Source organism: Ambystoma mexicanum, chromosome 4q (assembly GCF_040938575.1).
Source record: "Ambystoma mexicanum isolate Mex_15411 chromosome 4q, UKY_AmexF1_1, whole genome shotgun sequence".
In the NCBI taxonomy this organism is placed as follows: domain Eukaryota; kingdom Metazoa; phylum Chordata; class Amphibia; order Caudata; family Ambystomatidae; genus Ambystoma; species Ambystoma mexicanum.
In genome coordinates this window covers 647,849,304-647,863,783 of record NC_090928.1, presented here as the reverse complement: position 1 = coordinate 647,863,783, position 14,480 = coordinate 647,849,304, and the positions used below count along the sequence as shown (strand labels likewise).

The 14,480-nt window shown below is 45.9% G+C and overlaps 1 long non-coding RNA gene across 1 annotated transcript in view; it reads left to right on the top strand.

Annotated features, from left to right (window-relative positions):
* LOC138467098 (uncharacterized) overlaps window positions 1-14,480 on the top strand; it is a 150,168-nt gene that overhangs the window by 114,331 nt on the left and 21,357 nt on the right. The window lies entirely within an intron of this gene.

Genomic DNA, 14,480 nt, shown 5'->3' with positions numbered 1-14,480 from the left:
CGGAGCTGTGGGGGCTCTTATAAGTGCGCCTGTGCGCGCAGACAGTGTATTGTGCTGCGCGCATGCGCCGAGACTCGCGTGTGGGTGTTGTTGTGTCGCCCATGCGTGTGCGGTCGTCAGGGGATGGCGTCCGTGGCAACCGGATGGCGTTTGCAACTGAAGCCTAATGCGCGTGCGCCGAGACTCGCGTGTGAGTGTTACTGTCTCACGCATGCATGTGCGGTCGCCGGGGGATGGCGACCGTGGCAACCGGGGAGCGTAGGCAACTGGGGCCAGATACAAGTGCGCACCGGCCTCGTATTGGGTACAAGAAAAGGCTGGACGTGCCCAGGTGTGAAAAATATCTATGTAAAGTGGCTGCATGAGGCCGGTGCCAACAAAAAGTTGATGGAGGCCCTATTGGAAGGAGGTTGGCACATGGAACTCGGACTGTGTGCTAGGAGTGAAGCACGAAGAATAGAGTCATGCTGCAGGGTGATGAGTGTGGCCTGCCAAGGTTGGCAGAGGACACGTGCCTGCATATTGAGCAGGGAAGGTCTGGGGGGCGGAGCTAGGTTTCCTCAGGTGGTGGTTTGGTAGTCCATGGGGGCCACTTCCTTAAGACCAGCGATCAAAGTGTTGAGTTTAAATATCCACCAGGATTCCTTATAATTTAGCGAATTAGCAATATTGGTGGTACCTATGACTGGGTCAATCACCCACCATTTGAATGAGTCATGGGGATGTTGTAGTTCCATGAAGTGGGATACCAGGGGTGCAGTGTGTATTTTGCACCTGATCCTCGATTTGTGCTCACTAATTCTTTTATGCACCGGTCTGGATGTTTGGCCTACATATCTCAGTTTGCAGGTGCATTTAATAAGGTAGATCACGTTGGTGGTTTTACAATTGGTGAATTGACAGAGCTCCCATTCTTTGTCTCCTATTTGAAAGGATTTCATTTTTTTCGTCTCGTTGCATGCCTGGCATGTACCACATGGGTGGTGCCCTCTGATTTCCCGCATATTCCATAGTGTGGATCTTGTGGGCTTACGTCGGGACCTGGCATGAGTCAATAGATCTTTAAGGTTCTTGTTCCTTTTCAGGGCCATCCTTTGCAGTGGTTCGTCGGGTAGACTGAGTTGAACAATGGGCCAATATTTCTTAATCAAGTGTCTAAATTGTGAGGTGTTTGCTCCAAACGTCGAGATGCAGGCCAATATATTCTCTGTCCCTAGGTCATGTGTTTTGGGAGTTAACAACCTTTCTCTGTGTGTGTAGGGGGGCCTCTTCATGGTATTTTTGAGCAATTTTTTGGGGTAGCCCCTAGTAGCCAGTTTCTGTTGAAGAAGATTAGCCTGAAACTTGAATTCTTCTGTATTGGTGCAGTTCATTCGTATTCTAAGGAATTGTCTGTAAGGCAGGTTATTGCATACGTTTTTGGGATGGTGGCTATTGTAGTGGAGGATAGTATTTCTGTCTGTTTCTTTTTTGAAAATAGAACATTTCAGTTGGTTGTTGTCAGCACTGATTTTGAGATCCAAGAAATGAATGCTCGTGTTGTTATGTTCTATGGTGAATTGTATGTCTTCTGATCTTCCATTGATCCAAGTGAAGAAATTCTGTAGTTCGCTGTTCTCTCTTTTCCAGATAAAAATGATATCATCTATATATCTTCGCCATGAATAGATGCTTGCCTTGAAAGGGTTGTTATCATTAAGGATGAAGCTTTGTTCATACTCGGCCATGTATATTATTGCCATACTTGGGGCGAATGCTGCGCCCATGGCAGTGCCGCAGAGTTGTAGGTAGAATGACTCGTTGAAACTGAAGAAATTGTTAGTGAGTGCTAGTTCTAACAATTCTACAATGAAGTTTATGGGCACTCTCCTTTGTGTCATATGTAGAGTTAGGTGACGCCTAATACATTCAATCGCTTGGTTTTGCGGAATGCTTGTGTAAAGACTTTTGATGTCCATCGTGACTAGTTGGTTCCTGATGTTGTCAAAAGGTTGGTTTTCAAAGACTGTAATGGTCATCATGGTATCTCTAAGGTAGGAGGCTGTTTGTTGGCAGAGTGGTTTAAGAAAGTAGCCTATGAATTGACAAATGGGCTCCAAAATGGAGCCACAGCCAGACACTATAGGTCTCCCTGGTGGCGTGGTGCTGTTTTTATGAATCTTCGGTAGCGCATAAAATGTGGGGATTCTTCCCTCTGTCGTATTGAGGAAGGCCTCTTCTTTCTCCGTGATCCAATCTCTTTCCAATGCGAATTTGGTTATTTCTTGTATCTTGACTTTGATCATGCTGGTTGGGTCTTTCTGCAGTTTCTTGTAATTGTTTTCATCGTCTAGCAGTGCCTTCACCATGTTGTTGTATTACACCATGTTCTTAATCACTATGCCACCTCCTTTATCTGCCGCCTTTATCACCAAATTATCATTATTGGCAAGTACTTTGAGGGCTTGGCGTTCTCCATTGGTGAGATTGTTTCTCTGGTGTTGTTGTGTTTTTTGGAGTTTCTTGATTTCTGATGTGATGCACTTTTCAAAGGTAAGATTGGAGGAGGGTAATTGATTGTCTCTGGGATTAAAATTGGATTTTAGTCTGAGACCTGTGTCTTCTGTGGTCTGTGTGACGTCTTGGTCACATTCAGGTGAGATTCTTTCAGGCCTCCCGCAGGGCCAGACGCACGACCAGGTGGCCACTCCTAGATCTCTTTAATGCCAATATTCGTAACTTCTTGCGACCACATCACCCTGACTGTCGCCCCCCATTTTTACTACTCCCTTCTACCGCAGGGCATGTATATTTAATTTGAACAAGGCAACCAGACACTCACGCGGATGCCAGAGAATAATATGCATTGACTACTCCTACAGAACCCAGTCTGAACTCTGCACCCCCACCTACCACTGGAAGCTCAGGAGTTTCCACACAGCTTCCGGGGACAGGTCAGTTGCTAGACTGTCAGGGCTCACAGCCCTTCGCTACTTATTTTTAACAACACTCACCAAGTGTATATTTGTTTTTAAACCTTCCCCCCATATACTGTGACCCCTAAGGAAACACTTGGTATCTTACTCTAAGTGGATCTTTCTTTTTCTCCTTTTTCCCTTAGGGAGACCTGCATATATAAGGCCCCAGAAGAAGATTGAGAATTTCTATCAATCGAAACGTCAATGGTCCCCGTGGTTACTCATTTTAAGACCACTATAAAGGAACACACTGAACTTTCTTTATTTCTTAAACAGACGTCGGACCAGTCTCTCTCGGTCTTGGACCAGCCCTGGCTGGCCATTATTATTAGAACTACTTCAACACAGAAGTGAAAATAATTCATCTAGATTACTATATGCAAAGTATCCAATTTCAAATACAATATTGGACAGCATTGTAACCAAGAGGTTGTGATTGATATGAAGTAATATTACATACACCTCTAACCCATTCTTTTGTTAAACATAAGGAGTTTCTGCACACTACATATGCAGATATGTGAAAAGTTGAATCAGAAAACTGCTAACCTCCTTTTTGTTTACACAACACAGCTCTTGACCAGTTTTTGATTGAATCATGTAATGTTAAAATCTTGGTGCTTGACTGTGCTTTCCATGCTTTCCTCTTTTCCTATACACTTGATTCTAATTTAATGCTTGTTTTTACAAAATGTACAAGAAAAACCCATTTAAGAAATAAAAAAGGCTACCACAAAAACCAAACATTGCTAATGGTTGTTTTCTCGCCCCATGTTTTGGATCCTTGTACCTTTGCATGGGGCACCTAGGAAGGTTGAATCATTTACTGCCTCAAATCGTTAGCAGCATAAAAATTTAGGGAGGACAGGACCACCCAATGTATACATACCTTGATTATGTCATATAACAAGAGGGAATCGTTTAGCTTTCATTATCTCACAGGGTGCGGGGGGTGCCGAGGCGCCTGATATTGATAGGTCTGCCGATACTGGTGCGTTGTCAGAAATCATCCAGGTGTGAATTTCTACTCTCCGGAGACATGGGAACAAGGTTCCTGTGATCAGGAGCAGATCAATCCGCGAGTGGCCTTCATGCGTGTTAGAATAGAATGTGTAGTCCCTGTCCCACTTGTTCGCCAATCTCCATGCGTCTACAGTTTCGGTCTCTCTTAGCAGCTTGGCGAGGGTTAGGGCTCAAGTGAAGTCCGGATTGGATGGGGGGAGAGTTTTATCTTTCAATGGGTCAGGTACCATATTAAAGTCTCCCCTGATGAGGAGGTGTCCCGTTGTGAAGGTTAGTAGTGTCGGGAGAAGTTCCAACAGGAATTTATCTTGGCCATTGTTAGGGGCATAGATGCCCGCATTGGTTGTTCTGCAACGTACCCTTTTAATAAGAGATACCTCCCTGCTGGGTCCTTTTTTACTGAGGGGTTGGTTAGTGGGAAGTTATCGCTAAGCATTATTGCTACCCCCTTCTTCTTTTCCCCTGAAGTGGTGAAATTGGACTTTTTCAACCATTTGAATCTAATTTGCCGCTCATCTGTTGCTAACAGATGTGTTTCCTGGAGGATTATTATATCCCCAGCCAAGGCGCCGAGCCTATGTTCTCCCGATTTGCACTTCCTAGGGGAATTGAGGCCCTGGACGTTCCACGTGAGAATGCAGATTTCTCCTTCGTCATCTGACGCCATGGGGCTCCCAAGTGGATTCAGCTGTGGACGCCTGTATATTAAGTCCTGTGTTAGGATTCTGGGTTTCCCCGTTGGAAGAGTGTGTGTGTGTGTGTCTCGTCTATAGATGTCTGTGTTGCAAGATTCTTAGCGATTTGGGAGATTAGGGCTGTGAATCTACCCCGTCTCCTCTGTCCCCCTCCCACCGTCCCTCCCTTAACCCCCTCCCAACTTTCTAGGGATGAGAACAGCCTCATCCAATGGGGTAACTAACCAGCCCCATCATCGAGTGATTGTGGCCAACGGGCCGAAAATGCCATCAACGGGATAGCAATAACTGGCAAATGATCAACGCACTAGACCTGTGCATTCAGACCTGGTCGTGTTTAAATATTCTGACTTGAGTGTGTAAGCATTGCCCCCTCTGCACATTGGAAGTCCCCCGCCCAATCGGGTGCTCCCCCATATGGTTGTGTGGTTATAGAAGTTACTAGGAGATCCTTCAGGGGGCTGCATGGGAGGGGAGTAACTGACCTTCCCATGGTGTCTTCAATGGCTCAAATCAGTCCGGGTTGGTTGGTTTCCGGGGGCCCCGTAGCCTACGCCACCTGCTGACTCGGGACCAGGAGCTGGCAGAGGGCGTCTTTGCTTGATCTTGGGTTTGCACTTCTGACTCAGAGCCTCCACTATCTGCCCCTTTTCCCAGGACTTTCTCTGCCTCCTTTGGTGTGCGGATTTGCCTGCGAGTTCCATCCCATGTGAAGTTCAAGGCTGTTGGGAAACTCCAGCGGTATTGAATCTTCCGTTCCTGTAGCCACTCCATGAGGCCCCATATTGCTTTCCATTTCTGTAAGGTTGCATAGGTCCCGAGATAGCAGGATACTCGCCCCCCTGAAGAGTATTTGTTTGGAGGTTCTAACCTCCCTCCTTATTCCTTCCTTCATTTTGAGAAGTGAATACGTGCCAGGATATCTGGGGGGGGTGGTGAGGATGTCTGCCTCTGGGCTGTTCGTTGAACTCTGTCAAACTACAAGGGAGAGGTATCTGTGAGAGCTACGATTAATCTAAACAGGTCCTTTATAAAGCTTTCCAGCTCAGAGTCAGTGATTGCTAGGGGTATTCCTTGGAGGTGGATATTATTCCGCCTGGAGCGGTTTTCCGCATCCTCTTGCTTGGCCTCTAGTGGTTCACATCTTACTTCCAAGGCTGTGATTCTGTCCAAGCCATGTTCTAGCTCAAAGGCGTTGTCGCAGAGGCTGTTTTCCACATCTCCGGTGCGTTTTTCTACCTCTTTCACCATTCTGTACAGCGTGGAGATCTTCCCCATGAACTCATCTGTTCCTTTCTGGAACTCCTGTGTTAGGGCTTTAGGAGATCGTTAAGGTCTGATTTGGTAGCAAATTGGACTGGGTCTGGCATCTCCTGAGTCTGATATGACTCAGTAGCAGATCCTGCTGACTGATCGATTTTCTTCAATTTTCCTGGATTGGGTTGCTCATTAGGGTTGCGATGTCGGTTTGCTTAGTTGATTTTCCGCTTTTTGCCATGGTAACCGAGACAGGCTTGGCAGCTGTGTGCAGCAAGGAGATCATTTTGCTCTTGGGGCGGGTCTCGCCGTCGATCCGCTTTGCAGTATGGGTAGGACAGAGGAAACAGGCCCCAATTGGTCCTTGTGGGCTGTGACCCCCTTTTCTCTTTTGCGTGCCTCACCCCTCAGTACTGTGCCGTGTCTTGCTTACACTTCTGCAGCGTGTCTCCCCCTCGTGCTCATAGTTTGCTGTGGAGGTGCTTGTGGTTCCGCTCCTCATCTCCTGCATGCGCAGCAGGCCTTATGGGGTGGAGGGCTCTTCCAGTGGTCTGACATAGGGGGAGATTCTGCGTGTTTTGAAGACCAGGAGTCTTTTGCAGGTAGCAGGTGTTGTTTTAGGGCAGTTTCCCATCTTCTAGCCCCCCAGGTGCTTTAGTTTACGCGGGTCTGGGTGAGCATGTCTACTCCCTGCCCGTCGGGTGTGGGGCCCTTGGGAATGCACTTATGGCGGTCGGGATTCAGCCTCTTCCCTGTATTCTGCAGTGTCCGTGGCGGGAGCGAGATCTGCTCCGATCGCTCGGGCCGCGCTGGGATTGCCTCACTGTTGCCAGCTACTGCCAGCTACTGCTGCACGCTTTCCGCATGGTACGAGCTGGGGGGGTGGATGCTGTGCTAGTTGAGGGGCCGGGCCAGATTCCGGTTATGCATGGAGCCAAAGGATCGCTGCAGGCGTTTGCATAGTGTCAATGGAGGCGCGCGATTCGCCGGTTGTAGACTCACCCTGCTCCTGTTGCGATTCAGCACGTGCTCCTTCCTGCAGTTGCGCAGGTTCCCAGACCTCTGGGAGGAGGATGGTGAGGGAGTCCCAGCTCTTCCGTGTGTCGATCTTCCGGGTCGCGGGTTGATTAAGTCAACCGGGACACATCGCTTTCTCGTTTGGGTCCGTTATTCACCCAGGGTACTTGCTTCGCGTAGAGGGCTCAAGTTCAGGTTGTCGGTATTGCATCTACACACGCTGAGATGGTGTACTGCTGGGTGCTCAGGCCGCGAGTGAGGGCATGGCTCCTCCCCATCTCACGCCATATTTCCTTCTCTGCTTCGGGCCGGGCCGAGACCTCCAACCGCAGATATCAGTTTGTGGGAGATGTTCCGCAGGGGAGTTAGATGCAGCAGTACTTCAAAGCCCCCTGGCAGAGTTTTTGGATTGAATTGCAGGGTTCAGCTTGTTTACTTTCCCTTCGATGATGAGGCTAGCCAGGAGCTTTTACAGAGCCATGCTGCTCGGTCGGCTCCAAGCCACGCCCCCCAAACCATAGCTTATAAAATCTGCACACATAAATGTTGTAACAAAGCAATGTTGGCCTCGTCCCTCTGCTAATGCATTAGCCCCCACCCTATTTCTTGCAGCTCATAAAGCTCCTAGAAAGTGTGAAAATGGCAGATGCTGTGCAATGAAAGACTCAATATCATAACATAACATAACAGCACATTGCACATTGCAGAGTGTGGGGCAGTACTCTGGACGGTCCAAGCAACAGGGGAAAAATATAATGTTGGTTCAACCACAGTTAGTCCGCTATACTACAATCTCTGGTGCACTGACTGGCTGGTGAGGTTAAGTCTACCTGTCAAATCAAGTGATACGAGACTGGTGGAGGGCCAATGCAGCAATAATGCAATTCTATGTGGCAGTATTCGAGACACTGGCAGAGGAGCATCAGGATACACCAATTTGCCCCTACACTTATTAAGACTGTCCTGTTGTAAGTGTGTAAACATAATCACTTATAAGCACTCCAATTTTTGCAGTTGAGGTCAGGGTGAGATTGTCCTGGGAGGATAGCTTAGAGGCAACACGTTTGCCTTGGAAGCAAGACGATGAAGAGCTTGGATCAAAATCATAATGCCATAACTTGGAAAATAAGACCATCTCACAATATGTTATCTTTGGTTGCTGGAGCACGCAAGGCATTAAGCATTTATTGGGGGAAGGGAGTATACAATTCAATGATTTTGATGTGCTATGTCTCCAGGAGACATGGCTATGTGAACAGCCCATCCTGGAGGGGTTTTGCCACCATCCTCAATCCCGCAATAAAAGGGAGGATGGGACGACCCATGGAAGGCTCATTAACTCTTGTAAAACACAACAGTGGGATCAAAGTCACCTGGGCAAAGAACATCTCACCCTTAATTCAAGTCATATTATTGGAACATCACACTCCGAAAATGATGATGGCAGTCCAATTTAACTTTGTAACCTGTACTGGAATATGAGGGCTACAACATCAAAACACTTCACAGAACAGGTTATGGCAGAGATCCACAATGCCACAATCTCCATACCAAATCTGAATATCATCATATGTGGAGACTTAAATATTCATCGCTTTAAGAACATTAAGACTCTCACTGAGCATCCAATAAGTACCCTGCAGGAAGCTTAAACAAGAGGCCTGTCATGGAGAACAGAACTATTATCAAGAAGCATCTTTATACTGAATGGGGCGGTAGCCGGAGACAAACCTTCCCAAGCCACGTGGACAAGAGTATCAGCGTACAAATACTGGATTATTTCTTCATCTCAGAGAATCTACACTTGGCCACAGCGGATATGACGATCATCGACACCCCACAGAGTGACCACAACATACTGAAGCTTTGCCTCTCATTAGAAACCAAGAAGGAACAAATGGTGAAAATTGACATCTTAGAATTGCTACCAGGAAGAAACAGGCTAAGGTTGTCCCGTGATAATCTCATTGAGCTCTCCAAAAATCTTGAGTGACACCGGCAAACCCGACGATTTGAACTACACAAAACATCTATCCATATATTCTGAAAAATTAGGTTCAGGTAGGAAGAAAACCTTTAGCCACAAGCACAAATTCAATCATGTAGTCTACGCGAGGAAAAGGGAACTAAATCGCTCAATAAGACTCCACAAAAAAAATCCCTCACAGGAATCCTTGGATGGCATCAAGAAAAAGAAGACTGCCTATAACAACTGGCTGAAGCAATATAGACATACTCTAATGCAACACAACGCAGAGCACATGTTCAATCTTGTCGCGTCTAAAAATTCAAGGGAATTTGGCAAATTTTCAACTCAATGGATGCTCCACAGCAGTGTACCACGACTAACCCAGTTACAGCGAGAGAATGGACAGACCACTTTTCTGCAGTTTTTTCCAGCACAACAGCGCATCAAAGCTTGGAATCAGGCACGACCCCGCACAACTGGGCATTTGAAACACATAGGGATGACATTCTTGCCCTGATCAAAAATTCCAGTAACTCTAGAGCGGCTGGTCCGGATGGCTTAACAAACCTGAGACTCAAGAAGAATCCAGAGGAATGGGCATTGTTCATATACAATTTGTTCACATTGGTGAAAGCAAGAAAAACAATACCGACCACATGGACTACCTCCATCATCGTCCTAATCTTTAAAAAGGGCGATAGGCCTCTCCCAACAAACTATAGCCCTATCACCCTCCTGGACGTTATAGGTAAACTTTTTGCAGCCCTGGTTCTGAACAACCTGGCTGACTGGAGCAGGGATTCTAACCATCGCGATTGCTGGCAAGCGGGCTTTGAAAAAGGTATCGGTACATCACTGAACTTGTTACTGATTAACTATCTGAAACTGAGAACCGCGCAAAAGAACAGCAAGAAAATATACCTAGCTTCAGTGGATCTATCGCAAGCTTTTGACCGAGTCTGTGAAGCAATTGAAGCCCTTCATTCGGATACTACAATTCAAATCAAGTTAAATAAACAAGGGGACTTAAAAAAAACTCTATAAAGACAGCAGTTGGCCTCAAACAAGGATGTCGCTTAGCACCTGCTGTCTTTAACTTATACATTTCAGATCTGGGACACTCTTTCGATCAAGTCAGGTGTTTTCCACCAAGTACTTCAGGGACCTCTGTGAATAGATTATTGTATGCTGATGATGTCATTCTCCTCGATGAAACACCTATAGGTCTACAACGCCAATTGGATGCTCTTGCTCTTTTTCTACTTGAAAATGACCTACGAATAAAACACATCTAAATCCGTTGTGTTCGTTTTTGGGAGGAGGGCTGGAAAATAACCTAAATGCAAGGGCTGGAATATATGCGGTGACAAAATCCAAGAAACAACTGAAATGACATACCTTGGGACATCCAAAAATGTAAGCACCAATGATGCGCCCAGAGAAGCAGGTCTGAGACGAAAGGTAAAGATGCTGTCGGCACATGCAAGACTTTTTAAAACAAGATATTGCAAATTCTCACTCACCCCACTAATAACATTCTACCGGATGAAAACGGTCCCTATTCTGACCTATGGGGCCGAATCGGCACCGCAGTTGAGTTGGAAGATCTGGCAAGTCCGAGAGGGACTTTTTTGGAGATCAGTCCTTGGGTTACCAAACTGTATGCCAATTGCAGTGATCCGAATGGAATTAGGGCTTACCTCCTTAACCTCAATTTCGACCTGGAAGACGATATCTTTTTTCCTTAAGTGTTTGTTGCCTCAACCTGCAAGTGGATTCTCCATACTTGGTCAAGCCCTCAAGATGAAAAGGGAGCGTCTATTGGTGGACTGGGGCGTACTAAAATCGATTGGCGCAACAGAGACCTAGTTTATCGAAAATCCAGACATGGTAAAAAGGCACCTGTATGACAGTGATTGGATTGAGACTTTGAACCTTGTGGCCACATCCAAACTTTATGGAAAGTACTGCACTACACTGAGCAAACGAGGTACCATACCCCCATATTTGAGCAAGTTTCCTTCGGCAATTCTACAACAGCAATTTCTTAGATTGCACTTCAACTTATTCCCTACCAAGGATATTCTTGAAGTAAAGGAAGCCTATGAAGTAAGAGATTATGGCTGCAGGTTGTGCAGCCACAAACTAGAATCATTACGCCACTTGATTATGAATTGTCAAGCGGTGGAGGACATTCGATTTAACTTACTACAAAAATTCTTTGCTGACAATCGAACTTTAACCAAAGATGACATTTGGCAACTTCATTTGCAAGGGACTAGGATGTCACTAACATTTGCCTTGCTTAAACTTTGTAAAGCTGGAGGAGAAGAGGTAAGATTAAACTAATCCTGTATCAACAAAGTGAGAAGGAACTGAAAGATTAATTGTAATGCCTTTTTTACTCCCCACTTCAAGGAAATGTATTAATGTTTTAATAAAAATATTTGTCCATATTACTGTTAGATGGACTTTCTCTTTCATCTTTTATTTTCTTTATTTTTTCTTCTCCCTTTTTGATCTTTTATTTTCTTCTATCTTTTCTTTTTGTCTTCTCCTTTTGCTCTTCACTTTCCTGCACTGTTGCGTTGTCGTTCTTTACTGATCGGAAACGGATTATGTAACAGCTAAAAAGTTTCTATGGACACTAATGCTAATAAAAAAAAAATTAAAAGATGAAGAGCAACACGGTTCGATCCCCAGATCCGCGCTTGGAAGCCTCTGATTATTAAGCACGTTATAAATAACCAATTACAATTACATTATTTGCCCAGGATCACACACATGCATTTAACAGTGAAGCAAGGATTTTAACCCATTATGAAATTTAGGCACGCCCACCTTCTTCCACGCTTTACTTGGAATGCATATTTAAGTGTTGGGTGTCAAGGCCTACAATAATACTGTCCTATAGAATTTACTTGCAAAATACACAAATTGCATAGTAAAGCTTCATGACAGCATGTTGAGCCAAAATAATATCAGTGTACCTTTATTTTCCACATCCTAAGTGGAAAACTATACGATGCAAAAGGCAAAATATCTATTTATCCACTTTATTTTTAGCTCTTTAAGACACACAATAAAGGAGCATGTGTAATAAACTCACTTAGGTTTGGTGATTCGTCACAAACCTCCATTATGTTGTTATGTATGGTTTTAAGAACATTCAACTAAGGACATCAAAGCAAACTTGACTTTTTAGCATATCAAGCTATTAGAAATTATGAGTATGAACAAATATTTCATAGGGTGATTTATTGTGTTGCTATCTTTAACTGTCACAGATTTGCAAGGTGACTGCTGGTCTTTCTGTTGGAAATTCACATCATGCATAAGAAAGGCTATGCTGCTGATGACAAAAGAAACGTGTTGTCGAGTGCATTAGGGCACTGACTGCAGAGCCAGGGACCAACCTGTGTTTCTCAGGGGGGCAGTGCTTGATCATCTGAGCCAAGCAGATTGTAGATCCGCCTAAGTAAAAACAAAATGCGCTCAGGACTATGTTAATGATCCTTTGAACTGTTAAAGCCTCAGCTCACATTTTGAGGATGTCCTGAAGCCCGATTATCTCAATGCTGTTGCGCACCTGCTGGGCATGCTACCTTTTAATCTGCCTGGATGTTGCCGGAAAAAGGCATATGAAACTGAAATCAGATGGCCCCATAGAAAACAGGCTGAACTCCCACTTACATATTTAAACTGCTCCTCATTCATGCTGCGGAGGCTAGATTCAATGTTAAACTCATTTTGCCCTGTTTCGCCACATACTCTAGGAATATCACAAAGTGGGAGAGTACATTGGGCCTCATTCTGACTCTGCGGTTCGGGAAAAAAGTGCCAGTATTTCCATATACCAGCACTTTTCCAGACTGACAGAGTACAAGTTTCCTGGTGGGGGTTTACTATCTACCTCCAGCCAAGAGCTGGAGGTAAATCAGGCCCACACCAGCAAAAATGATCTGGATTACCTGCATCGGGAAGACCGGTACCAGTAATACCGGCAATCTCCTCCATGGAGTTCTATGGGACTCCATGGTATGGGGAAGGTCCGCTGTTGCCGGCACCTGGAATATCCCGTTAATACCCGGAGATCAAGCATTGTTAACGGTAGGTTCGTTTGTCGGCATCCTGGCAGATTTACCGCCAGGATACTGCCAAATTTGGGAGGACCCGCATTGCGTTTATACATTTGGGATTGGAAATAGTATGGGGGGCTGAGAAATGTGCAGATTGCTGACCCCCAGGAAAAGTGTTGGACTTTGTAGGACATAGAAGAAAGGACCTTTTCCCCCGCCTGACTTGCATTTATAACAAGAAAACTTTTATTTTCAGAAACTCTAGTTTGTAAATGGAATTTGCAGGCGGCTCGTGCATTTGTGTACAATACACGCTTCTGCTGGCTCCTTGATAAGATGAACTGGTCTGACAGCTTCGCATGACCCCGGCGACTTGCACAAGCAAGCCATTAACGGGGTGAAGGAGGCACAAAACAGGTCCATCTCGCTCGGCCAGCTGCACTGGTACCTGGGGGTTCACTGCGTCAACCGCCACGGAATACAAGCCGCTTCAGGCAATGCGGCCCTATAGCTAGTCGCCAGGGTGATACTAGCCAGCCCAGCTCACCCCGTGTGTCTCAGAGTGACAAGTCACAAAGGCTCGCCTTCACAACACGTGTTGTCATGTCCATCTGACAACTGAATCCTTTCAAATGTAACAAGGTGCACAGCGAGCGTTTCCAGTGGCATCTGCACATTACATGACAAAAGAAAACAGACGTGTACTGTAGACAACAGCACGGACATGGAACGTGACCTAGGATGTTTTACTGGGTGAAAACAACACTGGAGCTTGGTGACGTTGCCATGGTGGCAGCCCCGGACACAGTGACAAACGCAGTGGCGGCTGGTGAAGTATCTACCTGAGGGGGGGTGTAAACACAGGTCCCAGATATGCTACAGCGACTGAGCGTGGCGAGCGAGCCTGCACCAATAAAGGTGGGATTCTGGGGGGGTTCTCCCCCCGAGAATTCTTTTAAAATAGTGGGTTCAAATGGTGCATTTAAGAGCACACTTTCAAGAAAAATTGGGTTAAAAGCCAAACAGTTTGCAATTGATTTTGCAGGGTAACTCATGAAAAAAATCCTATAGATGCAAGTCACCAACAGTGCACAGGAGCATTTCTCCAACGCATTTTCATGATTTCTTTTCACACAATGGGGGTCATTATATGGTGGGCGGTAAGGGATACCGGGCACCGGTAAGGAGACCGTTGCCGGTAATCCCTTACCGCCCTACTGCAAGGTCCCTTACCGGGTCCTGCCAGTAACGGCAGGTCTGACCAGCTGTTATGGATGGGACCCGCTAAGGGACCAAGGCGCAAATAACGGGCTTGACATGCGCAAGCCCGTTATTTGCACCCACCCCATTCCCATTGAGCGCTATTGAGGCTCAAATGGGAATGGTAGTTTCAATGGGGATTTACCAGTCCCGCAAAGGTCGAACTACACCGGTAAGTCCACATTGAACCAGACCGGTGCCGGACCCGTTATTGGTGGCAGTC